Source organism: Cryptomeria japonica, chromosome 8 (assembly GCF_030272615.1).
Source record: "Cryptomeria japonica chromosome 8, Sugi_1.0, whole genome shotgun sequence".
NCBI classification, from domain to species: Eukaryota; Viridiplantae; Streptophyta; class Pinopsida; order Cupressales; family Cupressaceae; genus Cryptomeria; species Cryptomeria japonica.
In genome coordinates this window covers 11,747,914-11,774,085 of record NC_081412.1, presented here as the reverse complement: position 1 = coordinate 11,774,085, position 26,172 = coordinate 11,747,914, and the positions used below count along the sequence as shown (strand labels likewise).

Below are 26,172 nucleotides of genomic sequence, written 5' to 3'. Positions count from 1 at the left end.
AGAAAGAAACTGAGTCCAAAGTGATGATGATGGAGGGAAAACCATTCCTCAAGGAGATAAAGATGGAAGAAGGAATATGCTTTGCATTGCTTCCAATACCAACCTCAAAGGGGAAGCCTACTGTAGATGATAGAGCATAAGGAAAGGACAAGGATATCAATCTGGAAGTGAAGGAGATCATTGGTAAATACTAAGGCATAATTGCAGATGGACTACAAGGAGTTTGCCGCCAATGAGAGAGATCAGTCACTGTATTGACTTGATCCTAGGGGCTACATTGCCTAACAAGGTTGCATACAAACTCACACCACAACAAAATGAGGAGATGGCAAGGTAGATTCAAGAGTTTCTAGACTAATCTAATTGGAAAGTATTAGCCCATGTATAGTATCGATAGTTTTGGCACCCAAAAAGGATGGAACATTGAGGCTTTGTACTAACTCAAGAGCTCTCAACAAGATCACCATAAGGTATATATTTTCAATGCCTAGGATAGAGGATTTTCTTAATTGTTTGGGGGGTGCAAAATAGTTTTCTAAAATTGATTTAAAGAGTGGATACCACCAAATTAGAATAAGGCTTGGTGATGAGTGGGAAATAGCCTTCAAAACAAATGAAGGGTCATATGAGTGGAAGGTTATGCCATTTGGCCTGTCTAAAGCCCCAAGTACATTCATGAGACTCATGAATGAAGTTTTGAAATATTTCATAGGGAAGTTTGTAATAGTGTATTTGGATGACATCCTAGTATTTAGTAGGACAAAGGAAGAACACTTAAGGCATCTAGACATGGTTTTGAAAAAGTTGAGTAAAGAGGAATTGATGATCAATATGTAGAAGTGTTTGTTCATGTGCAGAAAGAGCTCATCTACCTAGGATTTGTGATCTCAAAAGGTCACTTGAAGATGGATCAAGATAAGGTAAATGCAATTCTTTCTTGGCCTACTCCTAAGACTATTGGTGAAGTTAGAAGTTTCCATGGATTAGCCACATTTTATAAAAATTTCATAAGAGGTTTCAGTCAAATATGTGCTCCAATGTTGGAAACCATAAAGGTGGTCAAAGGTATAGGTTTTCTTGGACAAAGGAGGCAGATGAAGCATTTGAAACTCTCAAGAAAAAGGTAGCTCAACAACCGGTACTTGCTTTACCTGATTTTAACAAAGTGTTTCAGATTGAATGTGATGCTAGTCATGTGGCCATAGGAGCAGACATAATCCAAGAAGGCAGACCTATAGAATTCTTTAGTGAAAAACTCAATGAGGAAAAGAGAAAATATTCTTCTTATGACCTAGAAATGAATGCACTAGTTCAGGCATTGAAAAAATGGAGACACTATCTACTCCCAAAGGAATTTATGGTCTATACTGACAACCAAGCCTTGAGTTTCATTAATAGCCAAGAAAAGCTAAGCCATAGGCATATGAAGTGGGTAGAATCCCTACAAGCCTATACCTTTTTCATAAAACACAAGAAAGGAGTAGCCAACAAAGTGGTTGATGCATTGAGTAGGAGAGTGCTAACCATCTCTAAAATCCAATTAGAAAGCATTGGGATTGATGCAATGAAAAACATGTATGCTATAGATGAGGACTTTAAGGAGATTTACAAGGCATGTACTGAATTTGGTGAAAGGTATCATGTAGAGTTTTCTGAGTTTTTGATCCAAGATGGACTTCTTTTCAAAGGTGGGAAATTGTGCATACCAAAGTGCTCAATGCGAACTAATATCATCAAGGAAAAGCATAGTGGAGTGATGGTAGGTCATTTTGGTTTGGACAAGACACTTGAATTGGTAAGAGGGCACTACTTTTGACCCAAATTGCAGGTTGATGTAAGAAAGTTTGTAGATACATGCACCATTTTCCAAAAGGAAAAAGGAAGAAGTACCAATGCTGGTCTCTATCAACCCTTACCCATTCCCTCAAGACCTTGGGAAAGTGTGTCAATGGACTTTGTAATGGGTTTACTTAGGACCCAAAAGGGGTTTGACAGTGTATTTGTGATAGTGGATAGGTTTAGTAAAATGGCACATTTCTTGCCATGTAAGTCCAATAGTGATGCATCTTATTTAGAAGATTTTTTTTTTAGAGAAGTAGCAAGGAGTCATGGACTTCCATTGAACAAAGTGTCTGACTAGGATGTCAAATTTGTTGGCCATTTTTGGAGAGCTCTATGGAGGAAACTTGGCACTAATTTGTCCTTCTCATCAGCCTATCATCCACAAACAGATGGGCAGACAGAAGTAGTAAACCAGTCATTAGGGAATTTGTTGAGATGTCTTACAAGGCAGCATGGTGAAAAGTGGGATTCAATCTTACCTCAGGTTGAGTTTTCCTACAATGACATTGTAAATAGAAGCATCGAGAAGTCACCATTTCAGATTGTGCATGGGTTGCATCAAGGAGGGGTATTGGAGTTGAGAAAACTACCCCATATGGATCCCATAAGTGCAGATGGTGAGAGGTTTGTTGAAGCCATAAAAGAGGTTCATGAGTAGGTCAAAATACAACTTCAAAAGTCATTAGAAAAATACAAAGAACATGCAGATCAGAAAAGGAGAGAGGTACAGTTTCAAGTTGGAGATTTGGTTTGGGCAAATTTGAAGAAGGAAAGGTTACCCAAGGGAAAACACACTAAGCTCATGCAAAGGAAAGTAGGACCATGTCAAATCTTGAAGAAGTTTGGCACCAATGCTTATGAAATTCAATTACCATCAGACCTTGGCATATCTCCTATTTTTAATGTTTGTGATCTAAATCCTTTTAAACGTGACTCTAATGTAGGTAACTCACAATAGGTCCTAGAAGAAGCAATAGATATAGATTTTCCCAAACATGAGCCACCTAAACTTGAAAAAGTGTTGGACACCAAGATTGTAAAGAAGACCAGGAAAAATGAGTACAAACAATACTTGGTCAAATGAAAAGGAAAACCTGACTCTAAAGCCATTTGGTTGGATGAAGATCAGATAAAAAAGCATGGCACTACACTACATGACCTCATCTCAAGTGGACTTGAGATTCATACACCCTGGGAGTATGGTGCAAGAGAACCTCATGACTAAGATAATAAGAGTAATAAAGGCTAAAGGACACACATGAGAATTTTACCTTTCAATCTATGTAATAGGGTAGTCTTTTTTGTTTGATGTTAGATTTGTTTGTAATAAACCCCACCTTGTTAGCCAATGACATGGATTTGGCAAATTGATAAGCCACCATGGGCATATGGGCCTAGGGGTATTTGGTTGAGTATTTTTCTAGGTTTTTATGTGTTGGAGATGTATTAAAAATGTTTAGGACATGTTGAAGCACCTATAGGTAGGTAGATTTAACATATGTCAAAAGGTGCTCAAACTTGACAACTTTGTTGACAACTTTTGGTTGCAAATAGCAACTTATTTCCAACGGTCACCTCAGTTAAAAAGGTGGTTGATAACCATTGAGGAAGGTATAAAATTTTATCCCCAATCATCATTGGGAGGAGAGAAATAAAGAGAGAATGACTCTGTAAATTTTTGGCACCATTGAAGTAATATATTTCTGAGAATTTCTTGCAATTTTGTTATTCTACGTGGTGTATAGTACTGTACGTTCATTTTGGAATTAGGAAACTAGTAGGATGTGTTAGAGTGGCCAATCACCTTTCAGATGCATCAATTCTAAGGTCCTAATTCACCAAGGCAAGGAAGAAATCGGCAAATTTATGGAAGTGTTCTAGATTTGACAGTTTTGTCTAGGGTTTTGCAAAGAAATGACCTTACCTTGTTGATCCTTCATTGGTGGTTCATGGCTATGGAGGGGATGCAAGTATGGCCAATTTATTTTAGGACTTTGAAGGACTTTTGTAGGTTAGGACCAGTTGGAGGTGAGTGTTTGATGCATTAAGGTGGGCAACTCCATGTGGCCACCGGTAAGTGTAAGCAAACAGGTCTCACATCAGTGGTTAATTTTTTTATCATGGCCTAAGACTAAGGAATTGGTGTATTTACAATGGCTTAAGAGTATTCCTTGAGTTGGTTTGGTGATTTAAGGTCTGTGTCTTCACACTCATTTGTAAAATAGGCCTAATTGGGCTATACTAGTAACCCAACCAAAGTAGGGTTTGGATTTTTTCATTCCCTACCGGTAAGAACCCTTAGGATATTTTTTGTAACTCCCAAAAGGCTATAAAAAAACTAGGATTTATTGTCTGGTATTTTGGAGAAATAAAGACATAAGAGTGGAAATTTGGTCTGGTAGGGCTACTAGGTTTTGTAGGCCTTGTTGTAGCAGTTACCCAGACCGGTAGAGGGAACCAGAACTCAATGATTGAAGGAAGTCTCCCTAACCTAGGGGACTTCAAACCAAACCTTAATTAACCATTGTTGACCATAGAGTCTTTGTACTGGTAAATGAAAGAGACCTTGTACCGGTAGCCTTTTGTTTAGGAGAAAGGGATGTGGGACTTGTCAAACTAATGTTCCTTAACCGATGGAGTTTTGTGTGATTTCTAGGTTCCTTTGTGTGTTCTTGGATTAGGGGAACCTGTCCTATACTTATACCAGGACTCTGCATCACAAAGAAAGATAGGAAGAGTTCCAAGTAAATCTAGAAAATGGGGGAAAAAGAAAAAGAAAATTATTAGGTACATATCAAAGCATGAGAGTATTTTGCAATTTGTCTTAAATTTGAAATAGTGGTTCTACTACTCAAATTCATTTGTGAGCTATGCTCATAAACCTCTTACCCGGTGTGTCTAATGTTGAGCATTTGATCTCATAAGTAATCTTGCATCACACAAAATTAACATCTTTTTTTATGTTCAATTTTTTCAATTTTGGTGTAGGTTAGAGCTTCAAGGGGATATTTTTTAGTTTTGAAGGTTAAGATATTAGTTTTATCAACAATTGGCCTCCATCTCAAAATTCAGAGGTGCCTAAAATGGAGGGAAAAGATGGTGATTTTGAGAAAATAATTAAATACTATTTATTCTCCAAAGTAGAGTGACTTGGTTTGTATTTATAATTATTTTTAAAATTAATCTATTGAAAAAAGGTATTGTGTCTAATGGAGAAAGATTATGGAAGCATATAATGAGGAATTTGAAGGATATAAAGAAATTTCAAAAGACAATTGGAGGGAAATAAAAGAGCATATATGAGTGCCTCTTTTTGAAGCCTCACAAGGGTTATAATCTCTATAAAATAAAGCCTTCAGTGGTGTTAAGAAGTATAAAGATCAATAGTAGCAAGAATGTAAGAAGAAATTTTAGATTGTTCTAGAGAATTGCATAAGGAAGAGTGTAGGTTATTAGCGTGTCATGAGGAGAAAGACAAAAGAAGAGAAAGAAGAATTTTTAGTGTGTCTGTGGTATTCAAAGATGATATGAGAGCTACATGATGAACAAAAATATTAGATTTCAAAATAGGAGTGAAGTCAAAAATATGTGAAGGCATGAATATTTGTATAATTGTAGGCCCATGAAGTGCCTATAAACATTGCAAAATAATTTATGAATACTATTTATTGACGAAATACTTCATATATGTTATTTTTCTTAAGGAATTTTATTATAAGACTGATATACAAAGGTTGAAATAAAGATAAGTTTCAAATATTGTTTTCCTATAGTGTTTTGGATAAAATATTAAGGTTGCAAGATTGGATAGTTTCATAAAGAATCCCCTGATCTTGACTTCATCAATTCCTCATTTATTATACCTGATTCTCTTCCCATTTTAACTTATTCATCTACACAAAATATTAAAACTATTCTTACACCCACCTACATATATTCACCCCCTACCTCAAGATTATCACTTTAATGAAAAGGGTCATCCTTGAGTGACTTAGCTTTATCTTGAGGCCCTTGGGATTGGTACCAAATTAAAATAAATTTCCAATTTGAATTCTCAAATTATTAGTCTTTTCATACTAGACATTATGGATTTACTTGACACATGTTCATTCAACCCCTTTTTATGAGTTTGTTTTAAATTCATATAACATGAAAATAATTTATATGTTTAAACAAGGAAAAGTCATTCTATGAAAATTTTAATTTGAATCTTTACAAAGTTGTTCACATCTCTATGAAAATTATACTCTACGTCCAATTTCATCCAATCCAACTACATGCTTCAAAATGATGACTTTAATGATTCCCTCAAAATTGCAAAGACCATCCAAAAAAGGAGTTTTGACCTATGTGAACAGGGTTCTTCGAATCCAACAACTTAACTTACAAGCATTGAGATAATATAGACTAGGGTGAATTAACTTTTTGCAATCAACGTTTTGTTAGGTCAATCCTATGAGAACTACATGTTAATATTGTGATTGAGATTAGTTCCACATAAATAATATCATTTTTCTAGGAACATTATGTTAATGGAAAGTCAATAGTCCACTCACTCTAAATACCTAGGCTATAACCATAATTTCAAATACACTCATTTTCAAAAATAGTTTATATGTTGACAGTCATTAAACTTAGTAAAAAAAATAAAGTTTTTTAATGGATCAAAGCTCAAAGAATTACAATGAAAATGGCATCAAAAAATAAGATTATATAGAAAAATAGGAGAAAAACATTGTGGACATTGTGAGATCAACAAAAAAACAATATTAACCATCTTACACATCTCAACATTGTCTACAAAATAACAAGAACTAATACAATCTGCTGAACCAATAAAAACTCTTGAAACATAGTAGCATAACACAAATTGTACTTCAAATTTGATTAAGCTTTGGATTTTTTTGGCGCATTGAATCTCCCCTTCATGGAGCTAGAAAAATTGGTGTTTGATCTCTTCTAGATGCTTGTTGTAGTTAACATCTTCTTTATGCCCCTTCTTTAATTGAGAACAGAAACAGAAATTGAAACTTGATATTAGATAAAAAAAAAATTAGAGTATTTAATTCTTCATTTAAAATATGATTAGAACACTACTAAACATCTACTTTTCTAAACAAAAAAAATCAAGTTTAAAACCTAATGACTAGGAATTGCAAGTTATTATAACTTAAATATATAAAAAAATTACATGTAACAATTAAATCTCTGTTCTAGTAAAATTGATGCTTTGCTTTGAAGAAGTTTCCATGTAGCATCCACGTGATGCACTTTTGTCAATACGCTATTCACACAAAAGCGTAGAGTATATTTTCTTGATAAGACCTGTAATATCACATATATTGCATTAATCAAAATGATTTTCTAATAATAAAATTAATTTTTTAAAAGTTTTTTTTTCATATTTATAATATAAATAAAATATAAAATAAAATTTTAATAAAAATTAGAAGATGAAAAGTCAAAATTAAAATTATGTTCACAAATAACTAATTAAAATTTGCTTTATGCTAGATAAATTCTTCTTTTTATAATATATTTTGTTGTAAGTAATTTTTTTTATTAAATAACTATTTATATAAATTAAATTAAACATTTTAAACACACACACACACACACACACACATATATATATATAAATAATAGTTATAAATAATTTATACAATCATCATTTTAGGAAAATTAAAAAAATAATATATGGAGTGAATTAGAAATATTTAAGATAACAAACTAAATTAAAAATATAAAAAGGAATATAGAAGCTTATAATTTTATTTGAGTAGAAAGAGATGTGTATACATAGATACAAGGTTAAATTTCAAACCCTATAAACTTGATACTTTTTTAGATCATAAATTAAGATGGATAAATATTAATATATAATTAGTTTTCTAAATCAATTTTAAATTGATTTGTGATTGTATATTAAGTTTTCTATGTTCATGAAGCTTGATATGGCTAAGGCTTATGATAGAGTGAAATGGGGATTTTTGCGGTAAGTTCTTCTTACTTTTGGATTTAGCTTGGAGTGGGTAGAATGGATTTGGAGTTGCGTCACTTCTCCCTCCTTTTCTGTGTTTATCAATGGAGAACCTTCAGAGTTATTTGGGGCCTCTAGGGGTCTCCGCTAGGGCGATCCTCTTTCTCCCTACTTGTTCATCATTATGGTGGAGGGACTTAGAAAATTTATTAAACATCAAGTTTCCCATAATTTGATTCATGACTGGAGTTGGGGAAATGGGTTGCCCACTCTCTCCCATCTTCAGTTTGTGGATGATACTACACTCGCTGGGAGAGCTCGTGTTTAGGAAGCTGAAGCCTTTCGACTCACTTTGGATACTTAGTTGGTCGCCTTAGGTCAGAAAATCAATGACCACAAGTCTTCTATTTATTTTTTCAACACTCCAAAGCTTATCCAGTAGAGGATTGCTAATATTCTAATATTTCAAATTGAGTCTCTTCCTATGACTTACTTGAGCGTCCCTACTATTTTGGGTAGACAGCCCAGGCTCTTCTGGCAGAACCTTCTTGATAAGATGCGTCAAAAAGTTAATCATTGGATGCATCGGTGGCTCTCTACTATTGGCCATGTGACTCTCTTGCAATCAGTGATTCAAGCTCTCCCTATCTATGGAAGCATGGTGCAGGTTACCCCGGTGTATTTTCTTAAGGAATTTGATGCCCTCTCTCGATAGTTTCTTTGGAGCGGTAATTTGTAAAATTTCAAATGGAGTCTAATCAAGCGGGATACAATTTGTAGGCCAAAGAAGGAGGGTTGCCTTGGCCTTCATTCTCCTATCTTGAGTGAACAGGCTCTTGCTGCTAAGCTCTATTGGTGAGAATTGGATCAACTTGTTGCTCAGGATAAAGCTCATTAGAGCTCTTTGTATTTTCTATTGTCCCTTTTGTTATACTATTCTCTTTGGATTTCAATAAATTTTTACCCATCTTTTAGTCAAAAAAAAAAGATTATATTTAATACTAAAATATATTGATATTTTTAGAAATATTTTAATTAATCAATAAATACATATGTAATAAACAATAAATAAAGATAATAATTAAGAGATTAAAATCATTAAGTTTAATTTATAATTAAAAAATATATATTAAGATAATATTTAAAGGAACTGTAAATAAGAAGTTTTAAAGAAGAATACCGTATGTGATAAATACATATGTCCGCTTTCATTTACAACATCTAGCAATTGTGAATTTAATGAATGCCCATTATCATGATCATCCCCTGTTGGTAAAATTCGAAAGCAAACCAATGCAAAAGTACGAGGAGCCATAACCTATCCCAACATTAAAAATAATACACAAATTTATTAGAAATCATAAATACAACATTTATCTTTTTCATATTTAAAATTTCTATTATTAAATTAAAATTGATGTACTTAATAAATGCATACTTTTTAAAAAGGTTTTCTAAAATTATAATTACCTCAAATCTTTTATCTTTGATTACAAGATTTTCAAAATGTTGAGCAAGGGAAGTCTGATATCTAATATATGTCTGAAGCTGTGAAATTCCATATAGACGTAATACCATCCATAACTTTAATGACCTACATAGAAAATAAATTAAAAATCATATAAACTTCAATACAATATATAAATTTTTATTCATTTGAATTCGATTACATAAAATGGACTTACCTAAATCGACTTCCAAGTGGTATTTACCAATCTTTATAATCTATCACTTGTTTGGATTGTGATACCTGCAAATAAAATACAACTTTAATATATATTTTAAATATTATTTTAAATTGATGACTAGAAAGTCCATCAATTCTTTTCCAAATTTATATATTTTTTATTAAAATAGTAAATAAAATTAAATTCATTTAACAAATAAATTTGATAAATATTTAATTCTAATAATAATAAAAATTGTTATATTAAACATTTGTAACTATCATATATAAAATAAAATGTATTAATTTAAAAATGGGTTTGATTTTGTAATCCTTCATATCGTCATGTTTACATTTATATAATAGATTGAAATAAAACTAACCTTGTTTTTCAAATATTCTGGGTTCATTGACAATGCTTCAACCAAAGCTTTTGAATCCTGAATTCAAACATATAATTCATGTAAGTAAGTTTATAAAATAATTATGACTTAAATCTATATAGAATATCCATACCATACATAGACAATATAATATAATACAAAAAGTTAGGAATGTCCACCAAAACCATAATTGCTTCTTTATTAATGAAACACACATATTATAAAATAAATATATGTAAAAATACCTATTAAATTAAAAAAATTAATAATTTATTAATAAACATTTTTAAACTATTGTATTTACGTAATAAATTTTATGAGTTAAAATGTAACCAATAATTATAAAAATAGAAGAACTAAAAATAATTATTTTATATGAAAAATCTCACCTTTACCCAAAGTAGAGAGCAATCAAAATTAGTAAAAAGCCATTTATGAGGATTCATGACAAAGGAATCTGCATTATCTATTCCCTCAAGATAATGTTGATATTCAGGGCAAATGCAAGCAGCACCACCATAAGCACCATCCACATGAAACCATATGTCATGTTTATGAGCTATTTTGGATAGTCCTTGTACAGGATCCACACTTGTAGATGATGTTGTTCCAATCTGAAACCATAAACTATGCTATTCAATAATTTCACTTTTTATAGAATTATGTACAAATTTAAAAGGAGAGAATTGAAATCAAATTTTATAATTGGAATTAATTTACATGATTGCAGACATTTTTTGTAGAAAGCCCATAGTTTGTGGAACAACTTGTTGCTATCACTCTAACATTATGTTCACATATTCCTGCAATCTAGTGTACAATTTAAAACAAAAGTTTACGTTAAGAGATACATTTTATTAAGAAAAAATTAATAAAACTAACCCATATTTAGGAGATTGTGGAAGAATATTCTCCTCGTAATTATGTCTTCTATGCTTAACTTTATGTTCTTTTCTTTTCTTTTTATAAATCACTTCTTAAAACTAAAATATAAAAGCTATACTAAGAGAAAGTTAAATTTTCTTAATCCTTCCTTAAAATTAAAATATAAAATCTACACTAAGAGGATGTAAGGAAGTCCTTACTTTGCAGGCTTTTTCAATTGAACAATGTGTCTGATCTGATACATAAACTACAAGCTTGTCAGCTGAATCTACACCAAATTTCTTTAGAGCCTTGTTCCTTGCAGCTAATAATGATACCAACACTGCCTCACTTGCTGATCCTTGGATAACCCCACCACCCCCTTTACCTATAATCCAAATATTCTTTTAATATAAGTACTTGAAATTCTACATAAAAACCAAGTTTTTTAATCATCTATATTATAGAAGTTCTCAAAATTGTCTCTAACATTAATTTAAGATTTGAACATAAATTTAATTACATAGAATACATAGAGTTGTGAGGATACTAATAAAATCAAACTATAGTCATGTGAAATATATATACCAGAAGATGAAAGAAAAGAATCAGGAAGGTTGACAATTTTTCCAAGCCAATCACAGACTATGGTTTCAAGTTCAGTCGCAGCAGGCGATGTCATCCAATGGAGATTGACAATAGCAAATCCACTACTCAACATTTCCCCTAGAAATGATGCAGTGCTCAACCCTGCAGGGAAGTATGCATAAAAATTCGGACTTTGCCAGTGTGTCAATGCAGGTATCATCTTCTCTTTCACATCTGCAATAATTCCAAAATAAAGAAATTGATCATCACCACCACTGATCATAATGGCGTATGCATTAATGTCCATTAAATTGTGTTTCAAATTTCATTTAATTTGAACCTATGAACCAAAACTTCTATTTAAATCCTGTTATCTTAAGACTAATTGAACTAGAATCTTTTTGTGTCTTACCAGTAAGAAGGCTTTCTACTGAATCAGGATTTTGTGGAGCACTCTCAGGGATCCAAGAGCTTAAATATCCAGGCTGCAAGCAAATTAAATTTAAAAACGAATCAAAAATATGTTATTAATATCAATTAAATAAATAAATATACTCAATGTCAAATATCTCTGTATAATTTTTAACTCTCTGAAAACCTTCTATCAAACACGTACATTTACTTGGCTGAGAACTGGGAAGCTCTCTACTTTATTGTAGTAATCGGCAATAAAGTCCACCATTGTATGAGCATGTTTTCTGAACTCTTCAATGTCTAATGGCTTGCTAAGATAACTGTGACTACCATTGTAGTCATCCTCTCCATTTATATTACCATTGCCATTAACATGCCCATTGCATCCATTCTTGAAATTTATAAAATCATTTAGTAACTTTTCTGCAGTAGCATGACCATTGCTTGGTGAATCCTTTGCAGTAATATAACCATTACTTGGAAATTCCTTAGAGCTTAGAAAATCCCCATTATTCATATCACCATTGCTTGGAAAACCCTTGTGACTGCACTCATCCTTTTTAGCCGTATTCTCATTGCTTAGACTTGGAAAACCATTTGTATTGATAGGGTCCTTGCCATTCATATAAGCATTGTGCAGCAAATCATAGGGACCACTTTTGCCATTCACATGCCCAACTGACATTGATGAACCATTGACATTCACATGTCCAACTCTTGATAAGTCATTGCCATTCACATGCCCAACTGACATTGATGAACCATTGCCATTCACATGCCCAGCTCTTGATAAGTCATTGACATTGATGAACCATTGCCATTCACAGACCCAACTTTTAATAAATCATTTCCATTCACATGCCCAAATCTTGATGAATCCTTGCCATTCATATGCCCAAATCTTGATGAATCCTTGCCATTCATATGCCCAAATCTTGATAAATCCTTGCCATTTCTCTGTTCAGCTCCCAACAAAACAGTGGTCTCCATCTACACAAACACAGAGAGAGGATATTGCAATCTCTTAAATAAAATCATTAGCATCTGCAATGACAAGGTAGTGAGTGAAATCTATTGTAAACGAAAATTCAATGCTTAGAATATCCTTTGATAATATGGACAATTTTCTTCAGTCTTTTCTTTTTTAAAGTTCAAAGATTAGAAAACATTTCGGATCACATTTTATAATCTTTGAATTTTTTAACATTCGAATGATAGATCCAAAAGTGTGATCCAAAACATTAGAACAAAAATTTAAACAAAATAAAATCCAAAAAAGTAACAGAAAATCATATCACTTAAAATCAAACACCATATAATAAAATAATTAGCTTGCAGAATAATTTCAGATAGGTATAAAATAGAATAATTTTAGTAGACAGAGCAAAATAAAACCACAAACATGCAGCTTAAATTGTTCTCACCCTATTAGAAAGAGAGAGAGAGAGAGCTGGGCCACAAAGCCAAAGCAGCAGCAGCAGAGTAGATGGAAGGAAAGCAAGAGCTGCCTAAAACATATGAACTCTGCAATTTGTGCATTGTATTGCATCTATAAATAACAAGAGATCTGACACATAAACAGTACACAACACATGACCAGCGATCTAATAACGACATAAATCTATCAACGTGATCAACGTGAATAAAGTTTGGGCCTTTTCTATGTTTTTTTAATATAAAACGATCTAATAACGACATAAATCTATCAACGTGATCAACGTGAATAAAGTTGTCTCAACCTTGTATCCTAATGATTAGGAAGGAAAAAAATGCAAAATTTGAGTATAAGACACAAAAATATACTTTTTTGTGCTAGGCCTTAATTGAAGCAAGATTGTTACTGAAGAATGAATATCTCTTAGAAGTTTATTCTTAACAAAGACTTATTTAACTCCCTTAATCAAAATATTATGGCCTCCAAAAGGTATCCCACTTAAATTAGAAATGTTGAAGCATCTATGATGTAGAAGAGAGTTGTAAGAGGGAGTTACACTTCTTGACTATTTTAAATAATGCACATTATTACACATCATAAGGCATCTTTTATTGAAGATAATGGAGCCAAAATAAAGTGCTTATATTGGTGGATAGATTATGATGAGCTTATGACAGATGTAAGAAACACTTATTTTTATTCTATGGAATCATCTAGGTATTTAGGTGTGGAATTTTGACTAGAAATTTGGATGTCATTTTGGGTCATGGTTTTGGACCATGCTTTATTGTTTTCCACCCATGGTTTATTGGTATTCCCCTATTTATTAGATGTTTGATACGCAGGTTCCATAGGTTTGCAAGGTTTCATTATATTATCAAAATTACTATATGTATCTATGAATGTATGTACACACACACACACACATATATGCATATACATATGTATATGTGTGTGTGTTGTTGAACACAATGTACCACTGAGAGGGGGGGTGAATCAGTGGTTCTTGAAATCTTTTCTTTTTAATCAACCTTGGAATATCGGTTATCACCCTAAGCACTAAACAATCAAACTGGTAAGATAAATGTGGATATCAAAAGAGGAAAACACACAAATGCAACCCACAACACCAAATGTACAAGGAAAACCCAATATGGGAAAAACCTTAGTGAGAAATGTTGTTTGAGTCTACTACTCCAATCCAGCCTCACAATGAAACAATAGATTACAGTGATTTAGGGCACCAACCCAAGGAGAACCAACCCCTACTGATTTAGGGCACCAACCCAAGGAGCACCAACCCCTACACCAAGCTCCAACTCAGTGATGTATAATGAAATACAATTTTGATACAGTTATAACACCTAGTTGCAAATGAGTTCTGCAACACCTGATCACTAGATTTTTGTCGGTTAACAACCTCCTTTTCTTCACTGGTTCTCACACTGTCAGTTATTAGATTACTCTCTCTGATCACTTACTGGTTACTCCTAACCTCTCTTCTATCTCCCCCGGCCTCACACCACACTATGTCACCCTCATATGTCTTCTTGACCAATCCACCTCACCGGTTAGCCTGACTGTTAAAACTACAATAGTTTACCGGTTACTCTATCTCTACCGATTAGACCCTCTCACTGGTTCGCCTGCTAACTTACTCTGCAAATTTCATAGAATAAACTCTAAGGAAGATGATCTTTCTCCTTGCTCAAGATCTCTTCTCTCTCACTCTTTGCATCAAGCATTAACATATTTTAGTCTCGAGCTCACATATTTATCTTCTAGGGTTCCCGCCAAAACAACATTCAAACAGTGTTGTTCACCAACTCGATCTGCATTGGATTTGATCCGATCTACTTTTCTGGAGAGATGACCTGCACGCCATCAATCAGCTGTTACTACTTATCAAATTGCCATTAGTTTCATATCCAAAGTCATGCTATATTCTAGTCGGTTAGTATTACCGAATCATGCAGTCGGTACACAAAGAGAAGTCAATATGAATAGTCTAGTCGGTTACTGAAGAAAGCAGTCACAGAACACAGTATTCACCGAGCTGTTTACCGAGTAAAGGTTCATGGCTACCAAGTGGTAAAGTTAACTCACTGAGTTGATATTCACCGAGTGAAACGTTTTACTAGATACATTGAACCTGGACATGCACATGAAAACGTGTTACAAGATCGAGGCACATCTAACCGTTTTTGCATTGGAAATTGCACTATGAGATTATGTATGATTACAAGGCCAATCTAACCTATGAGATATTTTGTTTAGTTATTCATTCGAAGAATCTTTTTGTAAGATCGAAGCAATGAATCAGATCACCGCTGTAAGAGATCTATATATATGGCATGATTCTAGGGTTAGATACATGATATGATATGACATGATATGATGTGATAAGAGATGCAATGAGATAGCAGTGTGTATGCATGAAGAAAGATTGTTACAGAGACACACAGAGGTCACCGAGAAGGTTATCAGTGAACAGTCAAAGAACAGAGTAAACAGAAGGGTTTACCGAGTTTCATTATGGGTTACCAAGGTATGCTACAAGCTAGGTAATCTTATTCAGAGCACATAGAATCTGCTTTAACATTTCAGATGTAAAGTTGCAGATATTTGTAATGAATATATTGTAATATTTTGAAGTTGTAAGAGAAACCTTTAACAGGGTAAAAGACTCTAACCAAGTCTATAAATTTTAAATCTTTTAACCAGGTGCTACACTTATATAGTGTTGTAAAAATCCTTTAGTAAGGTAGATCTAACTGATCTTAATACTCCTAACAGGGTAAGCTATCAGAAATAGCTAAATGTAGCTCTAACCGAGCATTCTTTATTATTGCAGTAATGAAGTTGTGGGTGCCATCCCCACTGCAGTTTTTCTCTCTAACTAAGAGTTTCTGCATGACCAAAATATAAGTGTTATGGAGTGAATCATGTATGATTGTTATTTGTTGATTATAGTTTTATTTTATGTTACTGCACTATTCTGTTTATGCATAATAGTAAGGTTATTACAAAGGAAAAGTTTTGGAGTACTGATTTACCCCTCCCCTCTCAGTACATTAGCTTTCTATATTGGGCCTAACATCAGCATTTCCAACACCTCGCATTCCAATGTGTGTTTTCTATATTTAGATGTCTGCACTATGTTTTTCCATGTTTCTCTGTCACACGCCATTAATGGCTTGACTATTTCCTTCAGCAAATGGGTACGAAGATCAGATCTTCTTGCAGGATTAGTTCAATCGATTGCTAGCTTGTCATCCTCGAGCCGCAATCTTCTGCCATCCTCCCATGACTTGCAGGTTCTTCATAAAATCCGACTTGCTTGCTAACTGTTACGTTGATGCACACTTCACCGACCTATGCATGATCACCACCTGGCTTCCAACAGTCATCTTTTTCGACATCCACCTCTGCTTGGTTTTCTATATCAGTTTGACATTCTTCATTTACCAAGATTGACTACCAGTTCAACTCACCTTACCGGTAAAACCTAACTCCACCGGTGGGTCGTCATACCTCCAGACCTCTTCTTTGTCGGTGGATCAACTTGGTCTTCCATCAAACATGTTGGTCCTATTACTTAGTCCATTTACTGGCAACATTGATCTTCTTTGAGTATACCGGTTTACATCCTTCAAGGTCTACGTACTTAGGTCCAAGGATCAACTTCATCACAGAAAGGAATGCGGTGTCTTCATAGATAAAAAGGTTCATCAACCTATCATCGCTTATTCGTCCCCAAAATGTGACCTGTGTTTTGCTTGTCTCTAAAGAAAAGTTGGCCTCCATATTTGAAATCGAGATACATGTGATTCCAAAACAGACATGCAAATTTGTCAGACTAACAATGACGTCTATAAATTATTTGAATTTTTATCAACCTATGCCTTAATTTTTTAGTGCTTTCTAATAACTAAATTCATTTACCACATATTCCATGTTATTCTAGAATCTAAGTTTCTGCACCATAGTCTGTGGATGTTTTTGTACACTTACACATATCCATATCATCCTATCATACGAAGACCTTGGATTCATATGACGCACATAGCTAATAAAAAATTTCATCGACTTACAAGGCGCGTTATGCGCTTTTGCGCATGACTGCTCCAAAACAGTAGTACGCAATGACTAACATGCCTATTAGTCACACGTTTTACACCGTCGAATTTGCAATCAATGGGCAACGATTGACTAACACAATGCTAACACATTGTACAATAGGTGCTCCCGCTCCAAAGTGGACCTTTCGTACAACGTGTTAGCGACAAGTTAGTCAATCATAGCCGTTAATTGCAAAATCGATGGTGTAAAATGCTCTACTAACACGCGTGTTAGTAAATTCGTTCTATCATTTTCAAACTAGAATACATGCCTCCGATGGGGACTCCGCTCCCACACACGCATGTTAGTCAATCCGTACTGTCATTTTAAAACAAGAATAGACGCATCCAATTTTGTATTTATTTTATTTTTTAATAAATCTATTTATGTAAACATATTTTGATTGAGATAGTGCGTATTAGTTTATAAGTTATTTTCTAGCTCCAAAATGGACCTTTCGTACAGTGTGTTAGCGACAGGTTAGTCAATCGCAGCCGTTAATTGCAAAATTGACGGTGTAAAACAGGCAACTAATCCTTACTATGGTTTTGGAGCCATAATAGACAAGTGCACATCTCAAGAAGCATAATGAGAAAAAGGTGCCCTTATGGATGCAAGAAGTTTCTGTTTGATTATTAATCTTTTATATCCTGAAGAGGAAGTAAAAATTACAAATAATGGAAAGTTAACACTATCAGGATAAGTCACCTCGATAAAAACACAAGCAACAAATACTAGTTGTTGATCGGTGTATCATATACCGATAAGAATGTATGGAAATGCAAGGTCAGACCTATCGGCATCACTCTCGCCAATTATAGTATGAAGTCAACGGCAGTTACATCAAAGAAGCATATACTGATAAGGCTCATCGGTATAGTGAACATAAGCGGCAAAAGCATAAAATTATCTTGTCGATACCCGATGAGGCTATCGGTAAGACTTATGTCATTTTGGAGCCAGAACAGATGCATCCATTTTCGAGCCAAAAGTGCATCCGAATAGCTTCGCCCAAACGTGACCGACCAAAACCTAACACCAATTCTAACCCTAATGCAGCTAATCCTAACCCGCCTTCTAACCCTAACGCCGCTAACACTAACTCGCCTTCTAACCCTAACTCACATTCTAACCTAACGTTGCTAACCCTGATTCGCCTTCTAATAGTGAGGCAGCTTGTAACCCTAATGTGAATGCCTAACGCGCATTCTAACCCAATCCCATTGGTCCAATCCGAAATCTATAGTCACAAAGATAAAAGGCCAACCCACTACCAGACGACTACTGCCACGACTTTTTGGAGCCAGCAAACATGTGTCCCACGCGATATCTAACAAGAAAAATTTCCCACTACATATAAAGCAAAACAAGAAAATTTTCCCACTACATATAAAGCAAAACAAGAAATTTTTCCCACTGCATATAAGGCAAAATAAGAAATGAAAACAAAGAATACAAACCCAGAATATACAAGTCCATCATTTTTAATAAAATCTAAACACAAATAGAAAAAAGACAACCTGTAGAGGCCGATTTTGACATACCTCAGACCCTTCAAACATGAAGCCTCCTTCAACAATGCAACCTGCCTTCAACAATGGGAATGACTCGCAACCTGCTACTACCACAAGAGCCCTTCAACAATGGGAATGACTCACAACCTGCTTCTTCAAGCCCTTCAACAATGGGAATGACTCGCAGCCTACTTCTTCAAGCCCTTCTTCAACAATAGCACTTCAACAATCACGCATTAGTCTTCCTTTTTTCCACACAAGGCAAAAAATGGCACCGCTTTTTCTGAAATGGAGGTATAGAGATGCGTAGTACAGATTGACTAACACGTGTGTTAGTCTCGCATTGTACATCGTCGATTTTTCAATGAACGACTACGATTGACTAAGGATGAACTAACCTGTCACTAACACGTACAAGAGGTTTTGGAGGGAGCCAGTGCATTTTGGAAGCAGCGCCCTCTTTTTCCCATCGATATGCCGTCTGAACGCGGTTTCTAAAATCAGCGACGGTTTTTCTTTATTTTATTGCTTTTGTTTGAAGCTCGCATCCTCTTTTTCCCACCAGCTTGTTGTCCGAACATGGTTTCTACACTTGCCTTCGGTTGTTTCTTTTTCATGGCTTTTAATGTGCGTGTTATGCACAACACACCTCCGCTAATCAATAAGCGAGCCACGGCCCAGGATCCGCCATCCTCCGGCATGTCCATGTAGTTTCACATGGGCTCCAACGTTTGAAACCGGCGAGTCCACGACCAGTCCACATCATATTCTATGAGTCCGACGGTTGCGCCAAATTGGCATGGTATGCATGTCTCCGACATGTATGTCGATGCATGTCATTGGTATGACATATCACTTTTGGAGCCAGAATAGACACATTCATAAGAAATCGTCCTCAAATTTTTAACACAAGAAGTTGGAGGTCGTATTCAAATTTTCCATAAATAAAGTGATTGCTAGTTGTCGCGCATTACTACAGGTCTTTGTTGCCGATGGCTACGCAGCGGACAAAACGGCCCGCCCCATGCCATGCCATGCCATGCCCCCATGCGATGACGTGACTGTCCAATCAAACCCTTCGTGCCATCTCTAGTCCTTTTCGGACATTTTTTCATTTTTTTTGACAAGTCCGTGGGGGTGGGGGAAAGTTTTTATTTTTTAAAGTATCATTATATTTTTAAATTGAAATAATTTATTTTAATTTATTTTATAATTTTTTATAGTATGACATTTTCTAAAGTTCAATATTTACTTAGTATATTTTCTTTGAATGTTTTTAAGTTTTTATAGTTTGAATTAACTTTTTACTTAAAGAATGACATCTTCTAAAGTTCAATCTTCTTTCATTCTTAATATTTTTAGAATAATTAAACATATAATATATGATACATAAGTAAAAATTGCACATAAGTAAAAATTTAATTCAAACTATAACTTATTGCTCAAATTTACAAAATAAAATGTATATAAATTACACACAAGTAAAAAAATTAAATTCAAACTATGTCAACATTGTATCTAGATTGACAATTTAAAATATATTCATTCAAAATTTCATTTGATAGGTGTATTTTAGAGTAATGTTTAATATCGCATATCAAAAAAATTGTTAAAATATTTGATTATTTGATTAAATTTATATATTATTAGATTAAATATTAATAATAAACATACAAAGAAAATATACTAAGTAAATTATATTAATTAAATTATAAAAACTTAAATAAATAAACAATTAATAAAACTTTGAAACATTATAACTTAATAATGTAGGTTAAAAATATTAAAAATTAATAATAAAACTTAATAAACTTAATAATTTTTAATGTTTTAACTTAAAATTTAATATTATAATTAACTATTAATTTATTATATTTATTATTTCACAAATATAGCTTAAAAAATCAAAAAAATATAATAAATAAAAAATTATGAAAAAATATTAAAATAAATTATATCAATTTTAAAAATATAATCAAACATAAAAGAAAACACATAATTTATTATTTTAAAACTTTAAATACATTATTAATTATTAATTTATTATTTTACAAATATAACTAAAAAATAAAAAATTATAAAAACATATTAAAATAAATTATTTCAATTTAAAAAATATAATCATACATTTAAACAAAAAAAAACCTTCCTCCACCCCCCACGGACTTATCAAAAAAATGAAAAAATGTGCGAAAAGGACTGGAGATGGCATGGACAATTTGATTGAACCGTTTGATTGGACCGTCACGTCATCGCATAGGGGCATGGGGCGGGCCGTTTTGTCCGTTGCGTAGCCATTGCCGACTTTGCCCACGCAAAGAATCTTTGTACTGAAGTGACCTGTCACTGTCATCTGCTCTCAACGAGTAACTTGGGCACTGGCTATCCAGGGGAAAATTTGCACCGCCTGGATAGCCGTGCTTCCTCGGTCTGTGCCCCTCCATGTACCTCTATATTAAGGAAGTTTGGTTCCTCGATGGGAGAGACAGGATCGTACCTGCAATCCGTCCGTGCAACCTGCCAATCTGACGGGGATTTAACTGCCGCTTTCCTCAAACTCTGGCCAGCCAAGTCCGGTTTTAATATTTTTCTAAGATTTTTTTATTATTTTTTTATTTTTTTAAAGTTATAATTAATAATAATATAATAAATTAATAATGAATTATATATTTAAATTTTTTAATAATAATTTATATGTTTATATTTTTCATTTTATTTATTTTAATAAAAATGTTATATATATATATAAAAAAAAAATTAATGTTAAAATTAATTATATGTTAAATTTAATTAAGTAATGTGTTTTTAAATATAATTAAGTAATTTTAACATACAAATTTTTACTTTCAAGACTTGTAATGATTTTTTAACATATATAAATTTAATATAAGAAATAAAAATTAGTATGTTAAAATTACTAATAAGTAAATGATTTTAACATTGATTTATTTTTTCAAGATACATAATATATAACTTAACATATAGTTAAGTTAAATTTACCATACATTTTTTTTTTAATGTTAAATTTATGTATCTTAAAAAATAAATTAAATGTTAAAATCGTTTAGTTATTAGTAAGTCAATCTTGAAAATAAAAATTTGTATGTTAAAATTGTTTAGGTAGATTTAACATATAATTATATGTTAAATCTACCTAAACAATTTTAACATACAAATTATATGTTAAATCTACCTAAACAATTTTAACATACAAATTTTTATTTTCAAGATTGACTATGATTTTTTAACATACATAAATTTAACATAAGAAATAAAAAAATTGTTTGCTAAAATTACTAATAACTAAACGATTTTAACATTTAATTTATTTTTTAAGATACATAAATTTAACATTAAAAAAAAAAATGTATGGTAAATTTAACTTAACTATATGTTAAGTTATATATTATGTATCTTGAAAAAATAAATCAATGTTAAAATCATTTACTTATTAGTAATTTTAACATACTAATTTTTATTTCTTATATTAAATTTATATATGTTAAAAAATCATTACAAGTCTTGAAAGTAAAAATTTGTATGTTAAAATTACTTAATTATATTTAAAAACACATTACTTAATTAAATTTAACATATAATTGATTTTAACATTAATTTTATCTATATATATATATATAAAACATTTTTATTAAAATAAATAAAATGAAAAATATAAACATATAAATTATTATTAAAAAATTTAAATATATAATTCATTATTAATTTATTATATTATTATTAATTATAACTTTTAAAAAATTAAAAAATAATAAAAAAATCTTAGAAAAATATTAAAACCAGACTTGGCTGGCCAGAGTTTGAGGAAAGCGGCAGTTAAATCCCCGTCAGATTGGCAGGTTGCACGGACGGATTGCAGGTACGATCCTGTCTCTCCCATCGAGGAACCAAACTTCCTTAATATAGAAGTACATGGAGGGGCACGGACCGAGGAAGCACGGCTATCCAGACGGTGCAAATTTTCCCCTGGATAGCCAGTAACTTGTGTGTTCATTCATTACTTTGCAGACTAAGATTACTGACTTCTGTGCATACGTTAAACTTGACTGCAAAATGCACAGGTAGCTCATAAACTTACAGCAGTTGAACCCATCCTTTAACTCAAATCGAATTCAATTTGCCAACCCGTACGATTTTCAGGTTTCTTGACTTGACGCGGAAGGAAATAAGAGTTAGCAGTCTTACTCAAATATTCCATCAACGAAGTGATGGCTAGCTGTCACGGTTTACTAAAGTACGTTGTATTACAGTGACCCATCGCTGTTCTTCATAACCTTTATTTTCTGTCAACGAACAACTTTTGTATGCATTATTACTTTGCAGACTAGGATCACTGACTTCTGTGTGTACGTTAAAATTGACTGGACTTGTGTCTCGTGCAAACGTTTTACACGCAACACAAGAAACCAAATTTCCCTGTGCTTCTCTTTAAATTTTTTGAGGTCCTACCGTTCATGTACTCAGGTAAGTTTGTAATCCCTTGAATTATTTAATTTATGCTGAAGTTTATGTCGAAGGTGTATCCTCATTTGAAATGGACAAGCTATTTTTTAAAATCAATGGCTCAAAATTCATAATAAGCAATGTAAGATCATTGAGAGCATTTGATCCGTTGTCTTCGCCATCAGATTTCTGTGAGGTTTTATCATTTCTCCTTGCCTTTTTCATTATTTCTTTTTTGTCATCATCGACATCTTTAACAAGAAGAGTCAATTTTCTCGCCGTATATAGCTTCCGCCTTACATCAATCGCTTCTCTTCCATGCGATGTGTACTATTTCTTCATCTTTAACAAGAAGAGTCAATTTTCTCGCCGTATATAGCGTCCGCTTTACATCAATCACTTCTCTTCCATGCGATGTGTACTATTTCTTCCGTGCGATGTGCTCTATTGTTATTCCGTCACACTCATTTTGTATCTTCCGGTCTGGAATGGAGAAGTTTTTACCATTTCCAGATATCTGCGAACAGGGTAAGTGGGGTGCCTACGGAGCCACTCATCAACACAAGCAACATGAAAAATGTGAGCACGATCAGGCATAATCCTCACCACATCCTCATCCACATATTTCGTAAGACATATGGAGCAACAGTCCTTCAGAGCCTTGGAACCCCTTTTTTCAAACTAGACCATTTTGGGGTAACTATCCAGGGTTGCCTATATATATGTTTTTATTAGCAGCGTAGTCGCTGCTTGGGCCAAAATGGGAGCTACGGAACAGGGTAGACATTCATCAAAGCATATCGGAAGGGCATATTTTAGTCGGAAATACTCTAGTAGACATGAATGCAAAAATGTGGAAGCATAGACAAGGCATGTGAACAGGCTGAACATTTTGACAGAATGCCCCAAAGAGATATCCAGTCCCATAGAATGCTATGATTGCAGGATATGCAGAAAATCCATTTTTAGAAAAATGTTTAGATACTTTCAACTGAATGCAATTAGTAGGTGTAAAACTTTGCCTACAGGCCCCCATCCTGTGCAAAAAATGGGAGCTTTAGAATAGGGTATGGACATCCATCAATAAACAATAGAGGAATTTTGTCACGTGGTGTACCTAAAATTGCTCTGTCAGACATGTATGCAAAATATGTAAAGCTTAGACGAGCTAGGTGAACTGTGCAAATTTAGGGTTAAATCGAAAGCTTTAAAACTTATTACTATTAGGCTATCACGGATCACATCATCTTAATTTCTTAATTCCTTGGCAGTCATCCTTACAGATTTCTTATCTATAATTACATCACTATTTCGTTCTCGGTTATCTATGTAAGAAAATTGTTATCTACCACTTATTAAGCTCTTTAAAATTTTCGAGTTCGATCTAAACCGTTTGATCTTTTAATATGAATTCAAAAGATAGTTTGGGTCATTCGTTTTATCATAAACTGTTCATAACTAACCATTCCTTGTATTATTATTTATTATTTATTTTTTTAAAAATTTTATTTTTTTTATTGTTTTTATTATTTATTTCTATTTTTTTATTTTCTTAAAATTTTGATTTGAATTTAAAGAAAGATAATTATATATATAATTCACATTCAAATGTGCATTTGTTAGTTTGTATTTGTACCATTCACTCTTAGTAAAAACGATAGAAGTTATTATTAGTGATCACATATAAAATTCAAAGCTAAGTTATCAAAATTTAGACAAAATATGTGTATTCATGAATTAAATATAGATTAACAAAGCATAATTCATGCTATACATTTTACCCTTAATTTTATGGAATGATTTTATTAGTCTCAAACAATATGAACAATTGAATATAAGTTTTGGTTCAGCTTTGTCAACCTCTAAGATAAATGCTAGCTATTGAATATCATAATGAGTTATTTGGAGGGGACATGTGAGCAAATGAAAATAAAAAAAGGTCTCTTAACTTTTGGCCTTCTCAATTTCTAGAGCATCTAATCATTTCTAAAGAGGTTTGTTGCAAGACATTATGAGGGATCACCAACTTCTTTAATCAATAGGAGGTCAAGTTTGTTTCTCTTGATCGTTTCAATGAATTTGTATGTGGACCAATTCTTCTCTTCTTTACAAAAAAATAATTGGTAACTTGTTCAAAAGAAGGCTAAAGGAAAGAACCCTCAACTCTAGTGCATCCTAACCATGTGATATTCACCATTTAATAGTGCCAATTTAAGTTAGTTTAGTTTTATCTATCATTACCTTAGTTTATTTTAGGTTGGATTATAAATAATGAAAAAGGCTAGCTGATGTGTTAAAAGAGTTGAGTCCTCATTGGTATACATTTTTCATAGGGAATTCATAAGCCTTTCTTTCACTTTTTCCTCATGAGATGGATGCACTTCCCCAATCTTTCCTACATATTATTTGAGATTTAGAGAATAGGTTTCCATATGATGTGTGGTGTACACAATGTTTCATAATTGTATCACAATGGGATAATATTATTTTTCTCAAATCTCAAAGTAGGATCACTACTATGAATGCCTTGCCTTTTTATCCAAGCATGCTATCAAGCATCTTATAAATCTCTCAAAGGCATGAAGAGTTTGTCTTAACATATCTTAAGATTTGTGCAATGGGTGACATAAAGCAGTAATCGTATTTGTAAGTGCAAAAAAGTTACAAAAATTATAATTTAAAATAAGGATTAAGACTCAAATGTGAAAGAGTGAATTCTATTACAAATAAGAAGAATAATTTTATGAGTTAAAACATTAATAAATTAATTTTTAAAATTAATAATTTCCTATTTTATTAAATAAATTTGCAATCATCAACATGATCTTTTGTTTTGCATTTATTCGTCTTGTTGTGTGAACCTCTAACTATCTACCCAATTTTAATTGACCACTATTAATTGT

General features: G+C 32.8%; 1 pseudogene; it reads right to left on the bottom strand.

The window, feature by feature from the left end:
• Window positions 1-6,562: 6,562 nt before the first annotated feature.
• On the bottom strand, window positions 6,563-13,253 carry LOC131048776 (tryptophan decarboxylase 2-like; annotated as a pseudogene).
• Window positions 13,254-26,172: the final 12,919 nt, after the last annotated feature.